The sequence below is a fragment of the Podarcis vaucheri genome (assembly GCF_965113315.1).
Source record: "Podarcis vaucheri genome assembly, chromosome: 8".
In the NCBI taxonomy this organism is placed as follows: Eukaryota; Metazoa; Chordata; class Lepidosauria; order Squamata; family Lacertidae; genus Podarcis; species Podarcis vaucheri.
Window position 1 is genome coordinate 41,885,010 of NC_138766.1, and position 25,744 is coordinate 41,910,753.

Sequence of the window (25,744 nt, forward strand, 5' to 3'; positions counted from 1 at the left end):
CTCGTCGAAACGTCGCACAGACACCCCGACTCTTACACGGGAAGACACCCGAAGACACCAAAACCTGCATTCCTGTACCCGTGAAAATCTACGAAAGCAAATATATATATATATATATATATATATATATATATATATATATATATATATATATATTTTCCTGGTCCCCACAAAAAGCAAGCAGCAGCAATCCAGTGAATGGGTGGTTGCTGGGTTTGTTCTGCTTGCCTCTCCAAACTCAACATTTGTCCAGGAAGGAAAGGCTTTTGTTTTGTGAAATCTGTGCCAAATCCTTGGTGTGGTGGGACTTTGTGCGATGTAGGCCCAAAGATTAAGCGCTGCAAGGCAAACTCACTGTCTTTCCCTTGCACCACCTGTGTTTAACCCACAGGCTTAACTGTAGTGAACCGAGAGGAGTTGTACTTGGACTGCCCAGGGCACAGGGAAAGAGTACCTGAAATCCAGCAGTAACAATGAAAGCAAAGCGGCCTGGTTTGTAATTGGCGTGCAGGTGTAAGAGAAAGGAAGGGAAAATTGATTTCTTATAAGCAAAGCACATTTCTAATGGAAATTTAAACTGGACTCTGTTGCCTTGTTTGATGTACATTCAAACGATTGCTTCTTCACCCAGAAATGAAAGTTCTTTGTGTCAGGGCGGGTGTGTATGGATCTACCATTTGTCAGAAGTCAGGCCATAAAACAAGGTCAAGGTACTGATGAGGATCTGTTTGAAAATGTCTCCTTTCAAAGCAAATATTTTGTAAGACTGACTTGGAAAAAAACAACAACTTCAACAGAAGAAATATTTCCTCCACTTCCCCTCCTCTGCATTCGTAATAACTGGAGACGGTAGCAAAAGACAGACTTTGCTGTGTTTGTTTTTAATGCGATTTCCAGAACTGAGGTCATTTTTCAGACGGGCCATTGAATAATGTTTTATTTTGTTGGTTTCCTTTTGTTTCCTGGAAGAAACAGGAGTGGAAACAAAACCCAGGGAATTAGCAAAATTAATATTTACGGGTTTACCTTCCAAAGCAGGGGACTTAGAGCACAACTGTTGTTCATTTGTCTACTGCTTTGTATTACATGTCCTGAAAATGTTCAAATACCAGGATTTTCTTGTCTATGCTGTAAGGTTTCCTTAAACCCCATACTGCTGCTGATTTTGGCTTTCTGTTTGCAGAAGGATTCACTCAGGCTTAAGGAGAGGGAAAAGCGTGGATTCTTTCTGATAACTGACTTTGACATCATTTTGTGTCTGAAAGCTGGAAATAAAAAGAAAAGTTGAGTTACCATTCTACAGAACATTTATTATTTTACAGTACACTCAATGCATTATTACAGGTCCTTTTCAGATGCACTAATCATGGCAGCTCAACACATAATAGGCAAGATGTCCTGAAGGTGGTAAGTGTCACCACCCATGCCCCTTTTTACTATAAAAAGGAACCTATGTGTTGTCCATTTACAGCCAACAAAGGTCACCACCAGACCATCAGTGTTTTGTGGAATGGATTCAAGCACATACCAGAAATTTAGGTTTGTGCAAGGAAAGATTAAATGACTCTTGTGCAAGAAATCCCCTTTAGAAAAGAAACAGATTTATTACAGTTAGGAAACTGTAAATGTCAAATAGGAAGATGCATTAACACCCAAGAAGGAAATCGGGATAAATTCTCATTGTTGTATAACCAACCCACTAATGAATCAGAATAGATGCTCCATAAAGCCCAGAGATAATCCGACCTTCATGTAATGTAATTTTGGCAGCTCCTGCATCCAAGCCGGTGCCAAATGTTTTCTTCTGCTTTCCTTTGGACCACATCAGGGAGGCCAAGAGAGGGGGTCTTGTTGTCTGGGCAGCCCAGGACCTCAATATGCGCTGTCCAGGTTTGCGCACCAGGGAGGTCACTTTGGTGCTGTTCATGCAGCCGTTTGACTTCACCCCTGGAGGCACACTGTTGCAAGGCTACCATTTCTCATCAGCACATTATGTGATGTTCTTTTATCATAACCACTCCTATCCACACTATTGGTGGTCATACGAAGAATCACAGAATTGCAGAATCAGAGAATTGTACAGTTGGAAGGGACCCCAAGGGACATCTAGTCCAAAAGTTAAGAAACTCACCACAGAGCAGCTGGTTTCAGTGGAATACGGCCCATTAGATATGTAAAAATGCCCATCTTTAGATGCCCAAGTCAGAAGCTTGTTTCTGTCTACTGACAGAGGTACAAAGTGTGGATGTGCTGATCTACACCATCACAAAAGCAGGGGTAGGAGAAAATGAGAAAGGAAGCAGAATACAGCCACTTTCAGACTGGCAACTCCTACTGCCAACCAGCCATCAATTTCCCACTGTCAGCTACATTCAGAATTATAATTGGCTTTCCTCACTTTTGAGGGGTGAGGTATAGTAGTGTGTGTAACTTTATTTGATCCACTAGTAGAGATGACATAGTCAAAGGGATAGGAAATCTGAAATTGTGAGCCAGCCGTTTTTAATCAATTCTTTAAAGTACTTTTTATATCAGCACTCTTTCATAATTACTTTCATAACTTTTTATTTTAAAAAGAGAGAAGCTAAAAAGTGTTGAAATACTAATTAAAAGACCAGCAAGAAAAGGGAAAGGGAAATGAATATAGTATTAAAATGGTGTCTTCTGGAAAGGCAGCATATCTAAATACCCCCACCCCCACCCTTTAAAAACAATGTACTGGCACAGCAACCCAAATCTCCCTTATACCAGGCTGGGAGAGGGCTGGATTAGGCAGAGGTTCCTCTTCACAACCAGCAAATGTGGGAGGGCCAGTGGGAAGCTCTGAAACAGAGTATTTTAAGGACAGGGCAGAGGCTGAACTGCCCTAGAATCTGCATAGGGTCCCAATTGGGCCTAATCATCTTGCCCCCACACCCAGATTTCTTCGCGGCTGCCACCACCGGCAGGGCTAAAGATGAAACAGTGGCTCTGCTGTTCTACAAAATGTCACTAGTGGGAAGTTACAGTTGCACCCCAATACGCTTTAAAAAAAGTGAAATGAGGTTTTAGTGCAAAAGATCAATAAAAAATAAACAAGGCACCTGTAGGAAAGAGGTGTGCCAAACTAGATGCATGGCAAAAGGTTTCCCCATCTTACACGCCACTGTTTGCATCAGAACTACACTTCTTTAAAATGAGGGAAGAGTATCATTGATTTGATGGTGCACTTAGGGATATTGTGCTAGTCTTATTTTTGTTGCCAAAACAATTTTTAGTTAGATTTTTCTGCCATCTGACAATGAAAAGAGATGGGAAAACACAGTGGGGCAAAGACCTAATGATGATGATGTCACAAAGTTCTCTTATAAGAATGTGAGTTTTCCAAAATAAACATTTGGTGTGGGAGACCTTATAAGACTGGAAGCAGAGAGAAGATTGATCCATTTGATGCACCTCAATACTATATATCCTGTAAAGTTCCATGCCAGGAAACTCTCCAATTTTTATTTTTATTTTGAGTTCCATAAGTGCAGGCATATATGCCAGAAAAAAGCTCTGCTTTTAAGGCAGTTTCTGATATACTCCTAACATTTCTGAATATAGCAATATGGATAAACTACATTACTTATATGTGGGTAGGTTTTTATATATTTATCCTGCAAAAGTGCGCTTCTTTTTTTAAAAAAGAGCAGCTTGTGGAATGCGTAATTATAAGCATTGATTTTGCTTATAGATTTACCTCACATTTTCCTCTTTCGAATGTATTGCTGAGATCATTTCAGATGTTTAAGATGAACCCATTAATTGAGAATAAATATTTGCACTCTCCGAAACATCTTCATGTTTGTGAAACAGAATCATGTGTGCACACAGCTGTTGGGCAATTGTATTCCAGGATATTGGCGCCAGCAATTCATCACATTCCTCTTCATTCAGCTTCTCATGGGCTTCCTAATCAACCCCTAAATAGCCATGTAATTTGAGATGGAGCAAAAATGGTCTGTTGGCTTCCATTTTACCTTTCTGCCCCCTCCCTCTGTTTTTCCTGGCACTGCATAATTGTTGTCACTGTTGAAAACTGCTAGCCTGTTTCCACATAGGAAGATAGTGATCCTCACATTATGTAGGAACATAGTAATGTGCCTTATACTGAGTCAGAGTTGGCATTATGCACACTGGGGGTTGCTGACCTGGTGCCCCAAAGGCAGGGGACCCAGACTCTGGATTTTCTTTCTTTCTTTTTTCTTTCTTCCAAAAAATAAGTCTCTAGTCCTCCTAGGAAAAAATAGAGTTCTGAAGCTCCCAGCTCTGAGGCAACCCACTCCCCTCAATGCAATGATGTAGTGTTGTCCCAGTGGTACATTGGGAAGGAGGGGGGATGTATAAAGTAGGGGTGCCACCACTGCTGTTAGGTTCCCTCCCCTTTTAACTTGTCTTATGAATGCACTTCTAGCAAACCCCCACTCCTAAAAAAATGTGTGAATTCTTCCATGCCTCCCCCAAATAGGACAATGGTTTTCATTCCTGGTCCTTTGCCTTCCCATGTTCACCCTGAATTTTAAAATTGGGTGGGAGTTGAATTAGCACTCCTTGTCATGTAGCAAGTGTTGGCAAACTGAGTTGTACAGATATGATTCTAGAGACCTAACACACATGAATGATTCTTGCGCAGCTCTTTCAAAAACATATAATTGGTTGAAGGGGGGATTTTAAAAGTACAAGTCATTCTGGAGTTTGCTGAAGTTCACTGAAATTAATACTTCTCCATTTAAAGTGCCATTCAAGACACACATCAGCCCTGTGGAAATACATGGGACTTACTTCAGAGTAGACACATATGATTACATTGCAAGCTAGGCTTCCATAAATTTCAATGGGAAGAAAAAACATTACTCACTTTCACTGGATTTGGAGCATCATCAACGTAATCAATAGAACACTATTTTCACACAGCCTACATGTTGAAACCAATCTTAACTCCCAAATAACTCTCCAAGAAAGCGTGTCTTCACTGCCAAATAGTTTACATAAATTCTGAAAAGGAAATTGTCTTCAGGATGATTTCTCCCACCCATGAATTCATGTGAACTCCAACAGGACAAAATAGTTCCTTTTAACTCAACTTGCCTTTTTTGCTTTCTGGGGGAAAGGGTATTTTAATTATAGTTAAACATGGAATGAGCTGCAATGTACAAAGGGAATAAACCTCTGAGCAATATATTGTTATAGATCTACATAGGAATGTTGGATCAATGACAGCTCACTGTGATTTCCCATTATCTTAGTCTATTACAGCACTCTGAAAGATGGTTAACACTTCGTGAATCTTGGCCAATTATTCTTTTCATTTCATCAGGATTTCATTTTCTCTCATCACCCGACTCCACTCATAGCAGGGTTGTATCTGAATGGCACAAATGATTGAATAAACTTTAATTAGATGCCTCTGAGCAGGAAAGGTTCTATCACTCTACCTTCTTTCATTCAACACAGTGCTGAGTAGCTGATGAGACTTTTGTGTGCTTGGGTGAAAATGGAGTAGGAGAAAGGTGGTGATTTCTAATATTTAAAAAATGTTGATGAAATCATTTGGTTTCCTTTCCACCCAGCATTATTCACATTATACCCCCTTCAGCATCAAACGGAACAGAGATCATTAGAATCTGCTGGCCATTTTAAAATATATTGGAAACAGTGAGGATCTGCTGGTAGGGCATTCATATTTAAGAACCCAATCCTATGCGTGTTTACCCAGAAATAAGTGTCACTGAATTCATTGGGGTTTCTGTTGATGAAAGGGTGCATAAGATTGGATAAACACACTTATCTGGAAGGAAGTCTACACTGCACTCAATGGGACTCACATGTAGGCACATGAAGGAGTATGCTGTTGATGAGTTAAAACATTTAGTGCAACTTGTATTTTTGTTTCAGGAAAATAAATAAGGGACTAATGTCAAGAAGACAAATAGAAAAGTGTATCTACTGTCTGTAAGGTAGGTAAAGGACCCCTGGATGATTAAGTCCAGCCAAAGGCAACTATGGGGTTGCGGCGCTCATCTTGCATGCAGACCGAGGGAGCCGGCGTTTGTCCACAGACAGCTTTCCAGGTCATGTGGCCAGCATGACTAAACTGCTTCTGGCACAACAGAACACTGTGAGGGAAACTAGAACGCATGGAAATGCCATTTACCTTCCCACCACAGTGGTACCTATTTATCTACTTGCACTGGCATGCTTTCGAACTGTTAGGTTGGCAGGAGTTGGAACAGAGCAACGGGAGCTCACCCCATCATGGGGATTCAAACCACCAACTTCAGACCACAGCACCACCCATGCCCTTACTGTCTGTAGAATGCATTAGCAGTATGATAACGGATGCACAGGTGAACAACCTGCCCAAATCATAAGAGCTGTAAGTATTATCAGCAATATTAATTAAATTTCTGCCCTATTCTTCTTCTCAAAGGAGCCCAGGGTAACATACAACCAAACTGTAAAACAATACGATTAAAATAAAATAAAAGCAAATATAAAATATTTTAAAACACTAATAGTATATATATGTGTGTGTGTGTGCGCGTGTGTGTGTGTGTGCATGCACGCAGCATGCACACATTATTATCTCTATCACTGATGCAATATTTATGTTTCCAGGGATAAAAATTGTGAAGGCTACTTAGTAAACAGGGCTAATCTTTGACAGACTGTCTCAGAGGGTGATACAAATACTTTTATTTCTGTAATCTCCCATCCAAATGCTCATAGTCATAATGTCACACTTTGAGCAAATAGCAGTAGGAAGCAGTAAGTACATGCAAGGTTTTAAATATTTGAAGGTGGTGGCCTGGAGCTTGAAAGCATTAAAAAGAAAGAAAAAGATTGCTTTCTAAGCACTTGTAACAAAGTTACATGACAACTATTATTCAGAAACTAACAGTGAATCAAACCAAATAGCCCTGATCAGGAGATGCCACCATGTGTGACAATCTTCCTGAAAATGGGTTGACGTGGTAAGCTTTTAAAGTGCTAATTACCTTTTGGTGCAGAGAGTGACTAGAATTAATCCACCTGCTTTCTCCAAAACAAGTGGTGGCACTGTCAGAGTTGTCAGTAACAAGTATTTCTTTAGCAGTGAGTGTAGCATCGCAGTCCAAAAGAATATACCACAAGTACGTTCCTGGACACAACCATTCCCCCACCATCCACTCCAAAGGGATTAACCATCTTTGGTGGGTCCTACAATTAGTTGAGATGCCTCGCTCACAGTTCCATCAGTGGCTGTAGTGTAGTTTGTTGTAAAACACTATGAAGCAAGCTTGTTCTCTGTCATGACACCCAGGATGTGCGACTCCCTCCCGCTGGAGATATAGTTGCCTTGCCATATTAGCAACCTCCAGATATTTTCATAACACATAACCTACGGCCCATGGGTCTGATAAGAGGCCTGCTAGCCCTCCTCATTCAACCCGTGAGGCTGTTTGGGTAAAACCATTGCACCCTGCCTTATACCTTAAGTATTTACCTGTGGGACAGGTAAAGATGTAGCTGAGCTAAAGGAAATTTGGAGTCCAATCAGCTCTGTGGCTCTGCAAGCCCCAACAACCAGCTGTCAATCATGGCCCAAGAGGGGTGGGGAGGATAAAAACTTAACCAGATCCCCATGCCTGAATTTAGACTAACTTTTTGTCCAGACCTACGGAATCAGCTGATTTAAAGGCTTCTGCACTACCATGCTGCTGTATTTATTGTTTTAAGGTCTTGATGATGCGTATCATATTTATAATTTTATGCTAATTGTTAATTGTTTAAGTAAGAGCATTGCATTTGATAAAATGTTGCATGCCACCTTGAGAACCTGTGGGATGAAGGGTGGATTATAAATAAATTAATACTAATACTAATAACAATAATGATAATATTGTGAGTACTATGGGGGCAGGGGGGATGTAAACTCACTCCTTTATTAACAGCTGAAATAATAACAAAGTAACAATATACTTGAATTTAGTATTAACTGAAAATAAATCAACTGGCCAGTCAATTCTCTATTTTCTGTCCCGTTTGAAGGATGGGAGGAAAGTGGAAAGTCTAATTTGCTTATTTCATTGCTGCCTTGCCAAGGGCAATAGTAATTACACTAAATAAAATTAAATCAATACATTTACTTCCTAGGCAGGTATCATGCCATGAGGCCCAAGTGGAAAAGATAAAGAGAAACTGAAATAATTAAAACTTGAGAAAATAACTATGCTAATTAGAATGCTCATTAGTCTTCATAATGGGCAATAGCACACAGGAGGTAAAAAAGTCACTTGGTGTTTCTGCGAGTACAACATCAGAAACATCCTTTTAAATAACTGAATCAATCATAAACAAAAAGTGACTAACAGGGCACACTTATTTGTTTCTACTCAAAAGTAAGCTTCATTGAGTTCAATGAGACTTACTTCTGGGGTAAGTATATATAGGATAATAGCCAAAATAACATTTCCCTTTCCCTTTGCCTGGGGAGTGCATATCTTCCATCTTCCATCAAAACAGATAAATACGCTGCATGTTCAAATGAAGGTATTTTCCTCACTCCACGGTGGTGCTAAATTGAATGAGACATTAATTGCATTCAACATTCCACCAGCTCATTATTTAATTTCTCACCTGCTTACTGATTTTTAAGTTATGATCTGTGTGCTTTCCCCTCTGGCAAGTTTATTCCTCACTTTTCAATTTACTCCCCTCATCTGCACGTCTGCAAGTTATTTGACTGTCTCTTAAAAGAGGTGGTGTGCTTTGCATACTATTGTGGCGGTGAAAATTGATTCACTTCCATATTATGTTTCACATGTTTCAGGTCTTTGCATACTCAACGTGATAACAGTTTGCTGCTGGCTACAGTTGTTTAAGAGACAGAAAAGAGGTGGGTAATCAAGATGGAACAATGCATGTCTGTCCCTGGGAATTCTGCACGCCCAGTGCTAGAATTTTGTGAGAAATTTCTTATTATTCCTGCTCCTCTGAAAGTAAGCATCTGACAGTGGTGTGTGGTCAGTGGACTAGGGGGACTAGGCTAGGCCTCTAATTGTTTTCCTGCTGCCTCCTTCCCAAAGCCTGGGAAGCTTCTGTCTGGCTTAGGCAGAATGCTCAGGTACATAACGTCAGGACATCATGACGTCAGGACACCCACCCACTCCCATCACCCTCACAAGATGGTGCCTCTGGCCCTAACTGTTCCCCTATTCACCGCATGCCCCTGGTACCTGAGACCACTGTTGTGGCAAAAACAATAGGTCCTAGTCTACAACTCTGCCTTAGGGTGGTTCTCTCACTGCTGATAATGCAATGCAATGGCAGCATTGGGAAACCTTTAGTCTATGGGTCTGAAAGAGGGACAAGGTCAGGACCTTGGACAGCTCTGAGCATGCTGATCCAGAGCCCAGAGGCAAAGTGCCAGAAACACAACTATGAATCCTGCAGAAAGACCAGTTACCCAGCATTGGCCTGGAGCAACTGCCCAGTTTTTATGTCTGACCCTAAGAGTTAATATGGAAAATAGTCAATCTCCCACTAGCCATTTGGTAGAGAAAAAACATGTGTCGCTATTGCAGAGTTGTGCAATTGTTGGTACAGTTGTCCGTTTCCTGATGTATCATTTTACCTTGCTTTGTGAATTATTTTAACATTTTTTTTATTATGCTATGCTTTATATTACTTATTTATGATTAGGTAAACAGCAGTATAGAAATCCCTAAGTAATTAAAATTAAAGCCTTTCTGCCTCTCGTCCCCGAGTGCTACATCCTGGTATGAGCCCTGCATCTGAGTCATGGGGAACCACTAACAGGGACTCCAGTGAAGATCTCAGTGATGGAACAGGAATTTATGGAACTGGGATGTTCCTAAGATATCATCAACCCAATTCATTAAGTGCTCTCTAAATTAATACAAGAAACCTAGTCTGATAGCATATGAGCAGTTAGTGTAAGCTGGAGTTATCCACTAGTGACCACCTGGATGACATGGTCAGAAATGGAGAGATCATGATCTAGAATTAGAGGTATTTGGAACACTGGAATATTTATAAGCTCTCGAAGTAATCAATGAGAGTATATCATCCACAGTATGATCACCAACCTTTCTTTCTAGCATTTAACAGTTATGTAGCAGGCATGCTTGACAAGTGAGATGTACATTGTTTGGGATCCATTCTATTTTTGTTATTGTAAGCTGTTTTAAACAGCTTTTTTAATGTTATACCCTGGGACCTTAGGGAGAAGGGTGGGAAATTAATTATTATTATTATTATTATTATTATTATTATTATTATTATTATTATTATAAAAGTAACAATTAGTAATTTAATAATTGACATTTTCCATATATATAATTAATACTTAATAATTAATAATACTTTTGAACTGGTTCAGCTCTCCTCAGCACTGCACTTCATTACGGGCGTGGGGGGGGAAAGCTTCATCTGTTGAACCTCTGTCCATTATGCTATCATGAAAGTCACTCAGTGGTGGCAAGGAAGGAAACTGCCAGCTGTGTAAGTCTCTGTTTAAGCAGCATTATATTGCTTGTAGAGAAGCATATGTTCATCACAGTCCAAAGCTTTCCGTTAGTGCTGTCCCAATGTCAGTAGTTTGGCTGTTACCCAGAATCAACACATGGCGTTATCTGGAATCAGCATGTCTAATATAGCATTTCCATAAGCTGAATTCTTTAGGCTTTGAGTTAGGGAGATATCACACAAATCTCCTCCAGCTTTTCCACATCTGGTGCAAACCGTGTTTATTTATTTATTTTTGTAGGGAGAGCATGTAAACTCATGAAGGCCTTGACTAACGTGAATTCTGAATTCCCCAGCCTTGGCTACTAGGCCTTGTACGTCCCACTGATGTTGCCAGAAGACAGGTACATTGCGCAAAGATATGCCACAGCCTACAACTGACATGAACATGCTGTTAACAAGTGCTGAGAGTCAAGCTGTTAGCTGAGGGAAAATAGAATTCACTTGCTTTCTGGCTTATTCTGAGGTTATATCCTCTAAATCCTGCTCTTCCTCTTTTCAGTCTAAAAAGTGTGTGCAAAAGAATTACATGGAAACGATAAAAAATATCACAAGATTTAAGGCCTGAATTGAAAAATTATTTTTCTGGACTGTGTACCCTAGGGGTAGATAACACAGTCCCCTCCAATTGTTGGACTCTAGATCCCATCATCCCTGACCATTGGTCACACTAGCTGGGGTTGATGGGAATGCAGGAAAATGAAAAAAAAAGTTTTTTGTTTTTTTAAAAAATATAGCCATTCTAAAATTCCCTCCATTAGTGAATGGGGAGGAAACTGAGCTTTGTTTTTAGCTGTTCTAATTTGATCCCAAATTGGAGGTTGAACTGATGGGTTTGGTCTAGCTCTTGACCCTGCAGGTGAAGTATATGCCTTGAGGGAATTGCCAAAAGAGCCTGTGGATGGCAAATATACAGTCCACTGGAACCCAAATGATTGAATTTTTAGGTATCTAAATCTAATGAAGAGTTCTTTACATGCCAGCCTCATCAGTCACATGAGCCTATGCCTCCAAGCTGGTGATGCAGTTACAGCATAGACAAGGGTCTACTGCTTCAGCAAGAACTAGGCCTCTGAATGCCCATTCCTCTCCCCCCCACCCCCACACACAGAGTTTTTGCTCAACAAAATGTATCCGTGAAACGCAGTGACAGAGAAGTGAAGCTAACATATGAGTCCTGTTAGTTTCACACCTTTTAGTTTAATAGATTTTGTTTGGGACGCATTTTTATTTTGTTCACATTTGTCTTTAGGCTGGCTCAGAGATCAAAAGAAGTAATATTTAAGAAGGTGTTGTGGAAATATTTCTATTTCACTACTGCTGAGAAGAAAATGAATCTCTAGGCTGGGTTTTCCCCGCTTTCTTTCTGGTTAGAAAGTTCTTCATCAAAATGAAGCAATCTGTTTTTCTTCTATTTTATTTTATTATTTTGCAGAGGACTGACATATGCCAGCAAATAAACTGGGGGAGAAAGCTCCACTGAACTAAGTGGTACTTAGGTTTGAGTAATCATTGTGAGGCTGCAATACTGCATCACAACCCTGCATAGAAACAGGCCAGCTATGGTTCTCCAGATGAAAAGGCAAGCAACATCTCATAGCCAAACCACTTCACATTACTTCAGCTCTTTAGAAGAGTTTCCTATTAAGCTAGTTCTACAGAGGGATGGGGAACTGAAGGCAGAAAGTGCGCTATTGGAAGGAGTGGAAGAGATTTGGGGCTAGGGACAGGAAAATTTGTCAATTCTGGTTTCTCTTATTTCCAATATTCAGTTCTCCACATGAAGATTCATCAGCATTTTTGTGCAAATTTCTTCTGATATTGCAATTTCTTCCAATGTACACATTTCTGCGAAGCAGTCTTTCCTCATATAATGCAATTCTGTATGTTATTTTCACTAATATGTGCATTTTTGTGAACACATTATTCCAGCATATGCATTTATGTACACATTACTTGACTGGAGAGCTGACGTTAAAGGACGGCTGTGTTTTGATTCATACACCGTTTCAGAAAGTATAAATTGAGTAGACTCACCTTCACATGAGAACAGAATTTAATTTCTCCCCCATCCCTTGTTGGAAGATGGAAAGTTAACCAAGGACGGTGACATGTGAGGAGGAACGATAGCCCAAACTGAACATTGCTAAACACGTTTTAAAGCCTAATACAATAAAGTGTTGTATATTTTTAAAAAGCTCCCCATTTGTTATATAAATCATATTTGAAATTGCATTATGTCTTAAATAGCCTCCTCCTGATCATCATCACTGTGAAAAGGGACAAAATGTTCTTTTTGTTTCTTAAATAGGAGATATGCTGTAGCAGAAGCTTCACAGTAGCTTAGATGGCATATGTACTTATTGGCCCAATCACACACATGAAGGGAGCATTCACAAGCTCAACAATTGCTCCTGCTCGCTACTGCATTTAAAAATTATGCATGTCAGTCTTCAGACTATAGATGAACCTTACATACTGCCTGATACCCAAATGATAATTTATACCCATTGTTTAATTTGCTCTGATGAATGGGGAAAGCAAACATGATAATTATCATTATCACCATTATCACCTATTATCATCTGGGTGGCCTTTCAGCAAACTTTACAGAACTGTTGCCTGCTGAACAATTCTCCCATTGTTATTTTCTCAGCAGCCTTTTTTCTCTCATAATCATAGTACACCCACTGAAACCAATAGTGGTGTCCATTGCAAAATTATTCACCTGCTGTTGTGTGGGCAGGGCGGTCCCTCCCCCTACCTGGCTGATCCCTGGCAATGACTCCCCAGGTGGGATTGGGCAATTGGCTGAGGTAGGCGGAGACCCCCAGGTATCCAGCCTGGGGAGGGCAAAGCCAGCTCGTACTACCGGGAGCCACACTGGGATCTGGGGGGCTATGCACGACCATGCAAAAGGTGCCCCGCATTTGATGTGAGGAGCGATCATTGCAAAATTTGCCTCGATATCAGTCTGTCTCTAGAGTTCACCAAATGTCAAAACTATGAACAGTCAACAAAGGGTAAGGAAAACAATGCATTCATTGGTTCATGTCTATGCTGTGTATCTCTGCATGTTGGGAAGGCATCTGAATTATAGCAGGGCTTCCAAGCCCCTAAAAAATCCCATCTTTCTTGCTGATTTGGTTATTGTAGGATGGAAGAACCATTCACTCCTTAGCAAGAAAGGTGTATGCTCACCATCATGTTGGGATCAAATGGATTTCCTCCTCTTTGTTAAAACTCCAATTTGAATCTTCCTCTCCAATATTGATCCTATCTCCCTGCCACTGCTGGATTCTAAAATGACCCAGCCAAATGGATGTCAGAATTCTGATGTTGGTGGTACCAAAAAGGGTGTGTGCCAGAGGACCAGGAAGTGGTTTGAATCCTTCAAATCCATCCTGGTTCCCAATGTCATATGAGTTGTTTCCACTGGGAGGGAAAAAGTAAAAACAAACAAAAACACTTTTAAAAAACATTTGAAAGATGGAATGAAGGAACTAAGGTGGGAATGTTAAGGATAGTAGGAAAGGATATATTGAATAGGTATTATCTTTTCTTCACTCACGCTAGTAAGTGGTGTAGCAGAGCAAATTCCCCTCAATATAGCTGGAAGCTAGTTTGAAGATTTGTTTGAATCTCTTAGTTAAGATTATTTCCTGGTGTCCCCTTTAATCCCTCTTAAAAGAATAAAGACAAAGGAGTCTTTCTGAGTAAAGTAACAAAAAGTTTACTCACATTTCAGTTCATGATATGATCCCTGAAAGGCAGGCTTTACTTGGTAGTTACACAATAAACAGTGAGTTCATCAAAAATTACATTAATACAACAAAATGGCCGCAGGAGAGCAGCATAGCAGCAAAAAGATAGAACAAGCAAGACAAGAGGAAAACAACAACTGAGAAAATGGCTGTGTGACTTGGCTCTTTTGTGGAGTGAGCCAGAGCCAGGGAAATAAGGAATGTTGCTTTTGACGGTACCAATGGATTACATCCCACACAAAGAATATTACCCAGCCTTCACATTTGCCCTGCCAGCTTGAGCCTGGCAGGGTGTTTGGCAATGCAGCTGTAGCAACTTTAGATTTGGTCCTTCCTTCACCTTAGGATTGAAGCCCTAGCAAGTCAAGGTTCATGAAAGAAAGAGGTATACAGTCATACCTTGGGCTACAGATGCTTCAGGTTGCGTTTTTCGGGTTATGGACCGCCGAACCCTGGAAGTACCAGAACAGGTTACTTCCGGGTTTCGGCGGTTGCACATGTGCAGAAGCGCCGAATCGCAACCCGGGCATGTGCAGACGTGGGTTGCGAATGCTGCAGGTTGCGAACATGCATCCAGCACAGATCACATCACAACCCAAGTGTCCACTGTATTGGATTGAAATGTGAAAACAAAAGGAAGAGGGGAACAATACTATAGACAACGAGGCTTGCAAAAACCTGCTCTTTAGCCAGCAGTGAAAAGATACAAATATCAAATCCTCACTTTGGTATTTCTGAAATGTAAAGCTAAAACAAAAGTCTCCCTGCACTGGCCACATCTGTCTTCCCATCTCTTCTCATGGGAATTCAAGTGCATGTTTGATGGGGTAAGGAATGAGGGTGCTCTTATGCTCCTCCATTATTCTGCCGCAACTGTGCTCCTATCTGATCTCAAAGGAAGACATGTCAAAATACAATTTAAAAATTGGAAAGTTGGAATATGGTTTCTCAACCAAAAGCAGTTGTTTAAATGCCAGACTTTGCATAACTCTGTAGAAGGATATTTAATACTGGATATTCTCCAGAATCCTTTTCCACACCACTTTGGCTCCAGGCATTAAGGGGGAAAGACTAAAGTTTCATTTGCCTTTCACAGCAGTGTATAACATAAGTAATTATTATTACGTATTTGCAAACTGGGCGGGCATTTTTCAATATCCCATTTACAGACAGACCACTCTTATGGTTTAGGGCACATACTGTAACTGGGTTCAGAGATCTGGCAGAAAAGCAGCCCTTGTGCCTGAGCTGGGAATTATGGCTTTAAAAGGAAGTCCAACTTGGGGCCAAATAAATAAGCACACCCAAACCTTGCAAGTCAGTTCCAGATTCTGCCCAATTCCTAGCTGCCTATGTTGAAATCCTTACCTTCTCAAATCTCCACCAGTCCATTTGAACCTGAGAATTTGCACACAAGCTGCATACACACCATACATTTAAGGCAGGCTTAGAATCCTGGGATCTGTAGTTCGCAGAGCTACGATTCCTAGCACCCTTAACAAACTACACTTCCTGGGATCCTGTTTTTAAATGCAGGGAGTGTCTGCATCCAGGATGTCAAATAATAAGAAAGCCTTCCAGATCCTTTCGAATAAATGCTCTCTCATTTGCTAAGCAAAAATGGCATCCAGATTTTACAGGGTGCTGATGAGAACTGGGATGTTTCCGAGCTATTCCTCACCCCCCGCCCATGCTATGAAAAGAAGCTAGTAACAACCGGCGTACTCAAGCTAAGCATACCCAAATGGACTGTAATCTGAAGGTTCACATTTCTAATGCTTCCAAAGCCTCTAAGTCTGGATCTGCACACTGACAGAGCAGAGATGATTAGGGGGAAACGTGCCTTGTTGAGATTGGTCGATGTGTTTCTAGCCGATATAACCTCTATTTCAACACAGTGCCTCCTTATAATAAAATGATTTGAGGGAAGACGCGCAGATCATAATTGTTTTGCACCCAGTATTACAAGTTTAATTGCTACATCTAAGTGCTCTGTATGTCTTGCACCTGCTCTTGAGAACATTTCTCGCAGGCACAGACTATTATTACTTTCCCCCCAGTGAGGTTAAAATATTAAACCCGACCTTTCACTGCCCACCAATTAGGAACCACCCACGTCAATTTCTTAATATGCAGCTACTAATCACGCTAACCTTTATGTTCTTGGCCTTGGCAGTTTATCCATAAGATGCAGGAAGTAGCGAAAAAGATTCTGATTTACTCAGATGCATGTGGATGACATGTATAGCTTGTAAAGGCAATTCTCAGTAATAAAGGCATTTCCGCCTCACCCCCACCCACAAGCAGGTTGAACAAATTGTCTGTGATTGTATGCTACGTGAACATTTTGTGATCTGTTCAAAAAGCTGTGTAAATAGCAATCCGATAAATTAATGAAAAATGTTTTATTTTGAAAGGGGATTTTTTTTAATATTGTGTGGCACACAAAGTTAACCTTCCTTTGAAATACAGTCATGTGACCTGGCTTTCCCACCCTCTCCTCCCACTCCTGGCTCCTTGTGCTCTCTAGGAAACCTCTGCTACAGAAAGCGGGACTCTCAGGAAAATCTTGGAATTGGGCACCAGGGTTTGGGGGGGTTGCCAACAAGAGGGGGGAATCAGTGGAATTTGGAGGAGGAGTCTTGCCCCTGCCCCTGGATGGGGAACAAAATAGGAGTGGGTTTTGTAAGCCAGGTCTATATTCCCTCATCCCCCCCCCCCAGGCTCTGATTATTATATGTGATGTTGGCTTTCTCCTCTTAAATTTTAAAGCTGAATTCCATCACTTGGCATTGCCTGTGCTAGATTTTGACACTATATTCTGCCTCCCTTTGGCCTTTTGACATGAGGAATAATACTGGATTTCTCCTAGAATGCTATGAGTTCCTGCAGGTGACCTACTTATTGAGCATTTATCCCGATTTGTTTGCAGAAAGCTTAAATGGAGGTTAAATGATATCTGGACTTCACAGAGCATTTGGTTTGATTAGTTGGTGAGGTGGTTATACATAAATGAATACTGTATTCTTCCTGATTTGCTTGTGGGGTGTATATACAACTTCCTGTTCATCATTGCTTCAGTCCAAAACTCGCAATGTATTTCCCCATCAATTTCCTAACCACAAAACCCCAAACAGTTAATGAAATGGCAGAGCATTTCTGATGGGGATAATGTGATGTGAAAGAATGCTTTCCTCTCTAATCATTCCTCCCTATGTACCCTATGCACATGCCTGATGGATTTCTCCATTCATGAGAGTGGAGAAGAAAAATTTCTTTATTTGCATTTCAGTGGAAGGCTCTGCGGGTGTATAAGCTGTGCAGTGGGTCCACTACAGCCCTTAGTACTAAAAAGGAAAAGGGAAAAAAGCTGTCATGAAATTGGGACTCCCTAGTAGGAAAGCAGTTTGTGCTGGTTTTTGAGCAATATCCAAGCTTTTAAAAGTGTGGTCTTTGGCTTATACCGACGTGTTGCACATATTTTTGGAAGCTTACTCCATGGATACCAGCTGTTTCTCAGATTAGCAACTGATATGAACACCCAGTCACTCCTTTTTTGTTCCTCACTGACTCAGTTTCAAGAGATTCTCATGCAAGACTGGCACCAGTACAAAAAATGAAATGAGTCCTTGGCTGCAAACTCATATCTGCTATTTTTGTGGCTTTATTATAATTAAACCTACCAAGCTCCTGCTTTTTATAGTTGATATGTAAGGAAGGACCAGAGATCTGCCAAAAGTAAAATAGGCTGCACTGAACTTTTCATCATACAAGCATTTGTGTAGCACAAAAGAAAAGCAACTCTAAGCATCATCTTCCATTTGAATGTAACTAGGCTCCACCTCAACCAGGACACTATTTTAAATATTTATTTGGATGAAGCCAGCTGCAGACTTGCATGATGGAAATGTCTCTTCTGGGAGTTGTCAAATTTTATTCAGTCATTTGTGCTTCATGTTGATGGTCTTAGAATTTTTTCCCTGTATGCCAACTGTACTAGGATCCCACTAAACACGAAATATATAAGCTATTGAAGAGTATGAGAGTCCTTTCAGGACCTAATATTTATTCACCAGTGGCATGAGTTTTCAACAGAGTGGTGCAAAGTAATGTGCTATAAAAGCTTCTGGAAGACTTTAAAAATTATCTATCATCTATCTATCTATCTATCTATCTATCTATCTATCTATCTATATCTATCTATCATCTATCTATCTATCATCATCATTATCTATCTATCTATCTTTCTATCTATCTTTCTATCTATCTTTCTATCTATCTATCTATCTATCTATCTATCTATCTATCTATCAATCATCTATCTATCTATCATCTATCTATCTATCTATCTATCTATCTATCTATCTATCTATCTAGATATTTTAAGTATATATCTAAAAATGAAAAGTGTGATTGCTCAATGTTGGCTCACATTCACTAGCCTAGGCGAGGCCAAACTTGGCCCGCCAGCTGTTTTGGGACTACAACTCCCATCATCCCTAGCTAACAGGACCAGTAGTCAGGGATGATGAGTATTGTAGTCCCAAAACAGCTGGAGGGCCGAGTTTGGGCATGCCTGCACTAGCCATGTTGAGTCTGCCACCATGTTGCCATTATTTTTATTCCATTTTTATTCCATATTATATATTCCACAGTGACCAACATGGTTTTGTTGCTCTCCATTTTATGCTCACAGTAGCTCTGTAATCCCCTATGGGTTAGACTAAGAGACAGTGACTAGCCCAAGGTCAACCAGTGAAATGTCTGAATGGGGTTTGAGTCCTGGTCTCCCAGGTCCTAGTGCAACATGTTGACCACTACATCACACTTGCTGTATTTATTATTTTTTACCCCATAAGTATCCACTTATATTGGCATATAGGGTGGTATAATAATAATAATAATAATAATAATAATAATAATAATAATAATAATAATAATAATGCATGAGAATGGTTGTCACTGTGGGTTATGGAATTTCACAATAAGCAAGTGAAATCAAATGACATTTTTCATAGAAGGTAGTGCAACAAACACAAGCTGTCCTCTGCCTATAGTGATAAAGTAAGCTGGTTTTTTAGTCAGTACCACATCATGAGAAATACTTAGAATGATCACAACATAGCACAATTTGCTGACACCTTCCCAAGGTTCCTCGATAAATCACTCCTAGAAATGTACAAAGCTAATGCGGCAGTCTGAGAGTAAATGTGGCGGCTACCCATCATCTATGTAAATAGCATGTTATGTTATAAAGAGGGGGAGCATCCTGTGTTTAAAATCATTCTAATATGTGGGGGGGGGACATGCTATTACCCAAGTTGGAGATTTCACACTGATCCTCAGTTATTTTCCCAGGCTGCTGTAACTCATTTATTTCTTTGCGACCTGATTAAATATAAGGGTCCACAACACGTTGCTTTTAAAAGGCAGAAGTGCACTTTACTGAATTGCATCCTTCTCTTAAGAGACGTGGAAAAAAATGTGCAGCTGGAAGGATAATACATCACCTAATGCTTGAAATTCCAGCACCACTTTTGCCAGAGGACCCTTCACAGGTTGTTCTCTGCAAGGAAGTTTATACCGAATGTGGTTTTATTTCCATGCATTTGCCTTCTGCACCACTGTGAAATTTTCTAACCAGGTGGTTAGAAGCACAGTATGAAAAGATGCAGATGGGTAGTGATTAGAATATCAGGATTTCAGGGATAATACAATGGCATGCAATGAGAGAGAATACAATGAGAGCCAGTGTGGTGTAGTGGTTAAGAGCGGTGGACTCGTAATCTGGGGAACCGGGTTCGCGTCTCTGCTCCTCCACATGCAGCTGCTGGGTGACCTTGGGCCAGTCACACTTCCTTGAAGTCTCTCAGCCCTACTCACCTCACAGAGTGTTTGTTGTGGGGGAGGAAGGGAAAGGAGAATGTTAACCGCTTTGAGACTCCTTCGGGTAGTGATAAAGCGGGATATCAAATCCAAACTACTACTACTACTACTACTCTTCTTCTTCTTCTTCTTCTTCTTCTTCTTCTTCTTCTTCTTCTTCTTCTTCATTTCATCCATGGATGCTTAGTTCAGCTTTCAGCAGTAACCGTCAGAGCAAACACTGGGGACAAAGATGCTTTCCCCCACACCCCATGCAATATTTCCTTGCACAATTTTTAAATAAACAAACAAAGGGGTGGGGTGAGGAGATGGAGGAAATTCAGAACAGAACCCCTGGATCACCTCATAATGGAATCTTCAGGACTGCGGGTTCTGAAGTGGACCACTGATCTGTTCCAGGTCATAATTCATCCAGATTGGATAGGGTGAGTCTGCTTTGGAATCCAACTAAGGCAGATTCTTCTTCCATCCGTAAGTCCTCTTCTGTGGGTGGGGTGGGGAGTAATGCGAAGGTTTCAGAACAGCCAACTTTTTTGAGTAAAAGTTGCTTCACTGTAGGACATTAGCAGCCTGTTTACTTTGAAACCAAACCAACTGAGTCATTTGTAGTACAGTCTCCATTCACACTAACAACGCTCCTAAATAAATATAAAAAGGGAATTATGTTGCCTTCTTCAGTGTACTGTGAATTTTGCTAACTTGGTTTTTCATGCAGTAAACACATGCTTCTTAAGCCACCTCCATGTGAGACTTGCATTATTGCTTCAGAGGTTGAGGAAAGGGGCTGTGGGGCTGCACCTGTAGCCCCACCTCATGACATCTTTTATATGGGAATTGGATATTATGCTGCTTGTGAAGCATAAGGACAAGTGCAAGGATAGTACGACTAATAAAAGCATTTTCTGAAATAATTTTTATTAAAGATTCTCCTGAATTACAAAAGAATGTGCAATGTTGCTTTTCAACAAATATTCTCAAAAGACCCAAGCCCAGCGTAGGGGCTATATTTGCCCAGTCACCAATTTAGTTTGTGTCACACTCCTTTAGTGTGATACAAAGCAATGCCTGCGATGCTTATACCAAGAACAAGATCTGAACCCCCTGGAGCCCAGTGTCTTTAAATATTTGACCAAGTGACTAATTTCATCCCAGTGTAACTGATGAAAATGAAACAAAGCAAAGAGAGGTCTCCGCAGAGCAACAAAACAGGTTCTGCAAATGGGATAGTGTGCAAAAGCAACAGAATAAGACAATTGCTTTGAAATGGTTCCAGAAAGCCTTTGCAGATACTCTCGGCATAAGAAGTGCCAGCCCAGCCTGCCCCCTAGTGACACCTAAGCAAGTCTCCCATTCATCTCGGTGCCAAGGAGGGGGTCGCTTACCCGAGTCCTCCCTCCAAGCTACTAATCAATCACACACAGGCACCGAACGGGCTACCAGGTTCGATTGGCTTCTTCTCCAGCACCAGCTACGGAACACCAAACAGCAAGTCTAAAACACAGCGTGTTCTCTCCCACTCCGGAAGGTTAACTTGAATATTTATAGGGGCTGGGGAATGCTGGCAACCAGCCAGCCCCATCACAGGCTCCCACTTGGGGGGCTAATTGTTACCATCTGCCTGAGGGGCTCCACCCAGTGATACTTGCTCACAGGATCACTACTTCATGACACTCAGGGCCAAAATGCACTGCGCCCTACAGAATATCACTAGGGCGGTGTCTCAAAAACAGGCATTTTCTGCTGCTGCCCCTGTAATGTGGAATGTAATTCAGAGGTGAAGCAACGGTCGACAGTGGCTTCAAATGCTTTTCCTTGAACCAGAAAACTGGACCCTGATTTATGCATAAGAATTTTCCAAATCTCTGCTTTATTTGCTTTTTAATGTTTTCGTACTGTTTTATTAGTTTTAGGTTGTATTTTTCTTTTAATGAAGGTTTGATTTTACATTCTAGTTATTTTAAGGGTATTTTAAAGCTTTAAAATAATTAATTTTTGTGCTTCGTGAGATGCCTACAGCAACATCTTGAGACTCACTTTCATTGCATATATTTTTTTTGGGGGGGGGGCAGGCATTGTTATCCAGACTGCCTTGCCACAAGGAGAGGGGATCGTAATCCCAATCATAGCTGGAGGGAGACAGCGATAAATCTCCCCTCCCTGTGTGTTGCGGCTTAGATAACAACATCCCCCTCCCCTCATTTGAAGTCAAGGAAAATCCAGAGACATCACTGTACATTAAGTGTTAAATGTTTGGCCTTCAATTGCCACTACCATCAAAGTACAACCTCTCCATGCCCCACTCCCCACATATTTACTATGGGAGATTTTAGGGCTCTCCCAGAGAAAATCTGTTTATTGAACATTGACCCTGATTTGCTTTCCCAAAGCTTATGTGAAGGAAAGACAATGTCTGAGCTTTACTAAGCATTTGTTTTGATTTGTTCGCATCCCTCCTCACTTCATCCCAATTTCCTTGCACATCTTCCTGTTAATCAGTTGATTATCCCACACTTATTAGTTTATTTCCCCACTGGCGGAGGCAGCGTGATCCCGGTGGGGTTCCATCACGGCTGCCCTCCTGCCCGCACTGGAAGCCCTGCCCCCAGAATGCACACCCCACCCCCAGAACACACAACCCACCCCTTTGGATGGCGCACCATGCCCCCAGGACGCGCGCCAGCCCTGCCCGCTCTCCGCCCCCCCCGTACCAGAGCTTGAAGCTCTGCCACTGCATTTCCCCATCACTTTCTTAAATGCAAAAGATCCTTCAAAAAGAAAAAGTAGGCTTCTTGTGCCTGAGCTCTTTAATCCACTTTTAATTCTGCAAACCTAAATTTCCAGTATTCAAATGAACCCTTCCTACGAAAAGGGAGCGCTGTAGCCAGCTAACTCCTACTCAGAATAGACCGACTGAAATTAGCAGGCCTAAATTAGTCATGTCCATTAATTTCAAAGGGTCTACTCTGAGTAGGTCTAACAATGGATACAATATTAAGAGTCTGAAGGTAACCTTTACGTTATAAATTCCTTTCCTTCTGGTACAAACAAGGAGCTATCTGTACTTTAAATTATATTGCTCTTTGCTGCCCTTCTGTTTCCTTTTAAGGTTTTGAACCTGACTGTTCCCCCGTTGTACAGTCTTTGTCCTTGATATTAAGAACTGAAAGCGGCATTATTATCTTCTTCCCATCTTTTTCTCTCCCCTCAGGTCTTTGAAACCCTTTCAAGCTATTTTCTGCTCTTGAAACTGTTAGGTTTGACTGCTAGGGCTCCCTTTTCTCAGTGACTCACAAACACCACTGTCACCCAATGAAGGGTGCTGGACAGAAAGTCAGCAACTCTACCAGCTGCCAGTTAGCTTCCAAACTCCAGTCAAGGCACTGGTGTTCACATTCAAAGCCTTGCAGAGCCTCCAGGCCACATATGTGAGGGAAGCCTTCCTCAATCTGGTGCCATGCAATACATTGTTTTGCCATACATTGTTTTGCAATACAACTCCCATTATCCCCAGTCAGCATGGCTAATTGTCAGGTTGCTGAGAGTTGTAGTTTAAAGATCTAGAGGGCACTGGGTTGGGGAAGGCTGTGTGACAGATGCGGGGTTGAGTTCCCATTCTGCATTACATAGCTGATACCTCAGCCTTGGAGCCTTCACTATGGGACGTTGGGTCAGATGAGCTGCAAGGAGCAAGACTGCACTGTGAATCTCAAAAGGCTGAGGAATGATGTGTCTGATGTTGTAAGAGGTTCTTACTTTTCCCTCAAGGGCTCTAAAACTGGGATGGGAAACCCCAGGCCCGGGGACCAAATATTCCTCCCTGGCCTCTGGCCCTTGGGATTCTCCTCAAGCCACACCCCATTACTACTGGCCCTGCTTTGAACTCCCCTTGAGGATCTCTGGAAATACTTCTTGCTTGTCTCAGTGGAGGAAAATGTGTGCAGAAACTAGCCTCCATCCAAAGCTAACATCCACATTTGTTTCTCTGCTCAGTTCCCACTTTTACCTCTCCCCATACCACCGGCATGTGGACCCCAGAAGGTTGAAGGGAATGTGGCTGAAAATGTTCCTCACACCTGAAACAGACATATTAGCCAAGCTTTTGGCCTCTGATTTCAGTACTACAGGTTCATTTTTCTCTGATTACTAGCTGCATATAATTAACCCTCTGCCATGAGATTTGACAACTGCCGCTAGCTTAGATGACTTTTAAATGAGATTAGACAAATGCATGAGTGAGGGGTTGATCAGTGACTATGAGCCATGATGGCTCAATGCATCTTCCAGGTTCCGAGGCTGTAAAAGGTAAAGGACCCCTGGACGGTTAAGTCCAGTCAAACATGACTATGGGGTTGCAGTGCTCATCTCGCTTTCAGACCGAGAGAGCTGGCATTTGTCCACAGACAGCTTTCTGGGTCATGTGGCCAGCATGACTAAACCACTTCTGATGCAACGGAACACCATGACAGAAGCCAGAGCACACGGAAAACCATTTACCTTCCCACTGCAGCGCTACCTATTTATCTACCTGCACTGGCGTGCTTTCGAATTCCTAGGCTGGCAGGAGCTGGAACAGGGCAACAGGAGCTCACCCTTCACACAGATTCAAACCACCGACCTTCTGATCAGCAAGCCCAAGAGGCTCAGTGGTTTAGACCACAGTGCCACCCGCTCTGTTCCATCTGCTGGGGAGCGGGGTGGGGAGAATGTGAAGTAGGGTCAGCCCTACCATTAGATCGAGTGACACAGAGGCCACCAAATGAAAGAGCAGCAATCATTTCAGTAATTACAACGACATAAGAACATATTAAGTTGCCTCATAGAGTCAGGTCATTGGTCCATCTTGCTCAGTAGTATCAGGGTTCATCCACCCTGGTGAAGACTTCTGAAGAACTCAAAAGCTGGTCTCCCAAACCATTATTGCTGAAATGTGGCTTTTGCATTGCTCCCCTTCCCCATATTGCTCCCCTTCCCCATATGGACCGACACGGCAACTTTTGCTTCTTAAATTTGCTCCGCATTCTTCGTTAGGATGATGCTGACGATGAAGATTTGGCGATAGGACACCTCTGAATTTCCTAATCACTGTATTTCCCCTTAACCCTGGAGAGGCTGTTAAATCTCAGCCTGCATAAACATAAACATTCGGGAAGGGTATCTGAAGAAGTGTGCATGCACACGAAAGCTCATACCAAGAACTAACCTAGTTGGTCTTTAAGGTGCTACTGGAAGGAATTTTTTTATTTTGACTATGGCAGACCAACACGGCTACCTATCTGTATTCGGGAAGGGGTTTCAGATCAAAGCAAGAACCCTTTCGACTCGCACCTTTTCTCACCCTCCTAACACCTCTGATCCCACCTCCCCCCACCCCCATTTCCAATGTCTTGCCCCCAGCCACCTTCCTTTCCTCCCTTGAGCTTGCAGGAGCTGAGCTTAGGGCAGGCTAAGGGCAGCGGCTTCACCATCTGGCGCGGAGCATGTGTGCGCGGCCTCTGCACATGCTCAGTGGGACGGGGGCGCCCAGCAGGCGTTACAAAGCCGAG

At 41.7% G+C, this 25,744-nt stretch overlaps 1 protein-coding gene across 1 annotated transcript in view; it reads right to left on the reverse strand.

Annotated features, from left to right (window-relative positions):
- Nucleotides 1–16,369, reverse strand: part of CCDC102B (coiled-coil domain containing 102B) — a 544,870-nt gene extending 528,501 nt beyond the window's left edge. The window contains exon 1 of the mRNA XM_082235272.1: nt 16,356–16,369. The gene's annotated coding sequence lies outside the window, so the exon portion shown is untranslated. The remainder of the gene's footprint in view (nt 1–16,355) is intronic.
- Nucleotides 16,370–25,744: the final 9,375 nt, after the last annotated feature.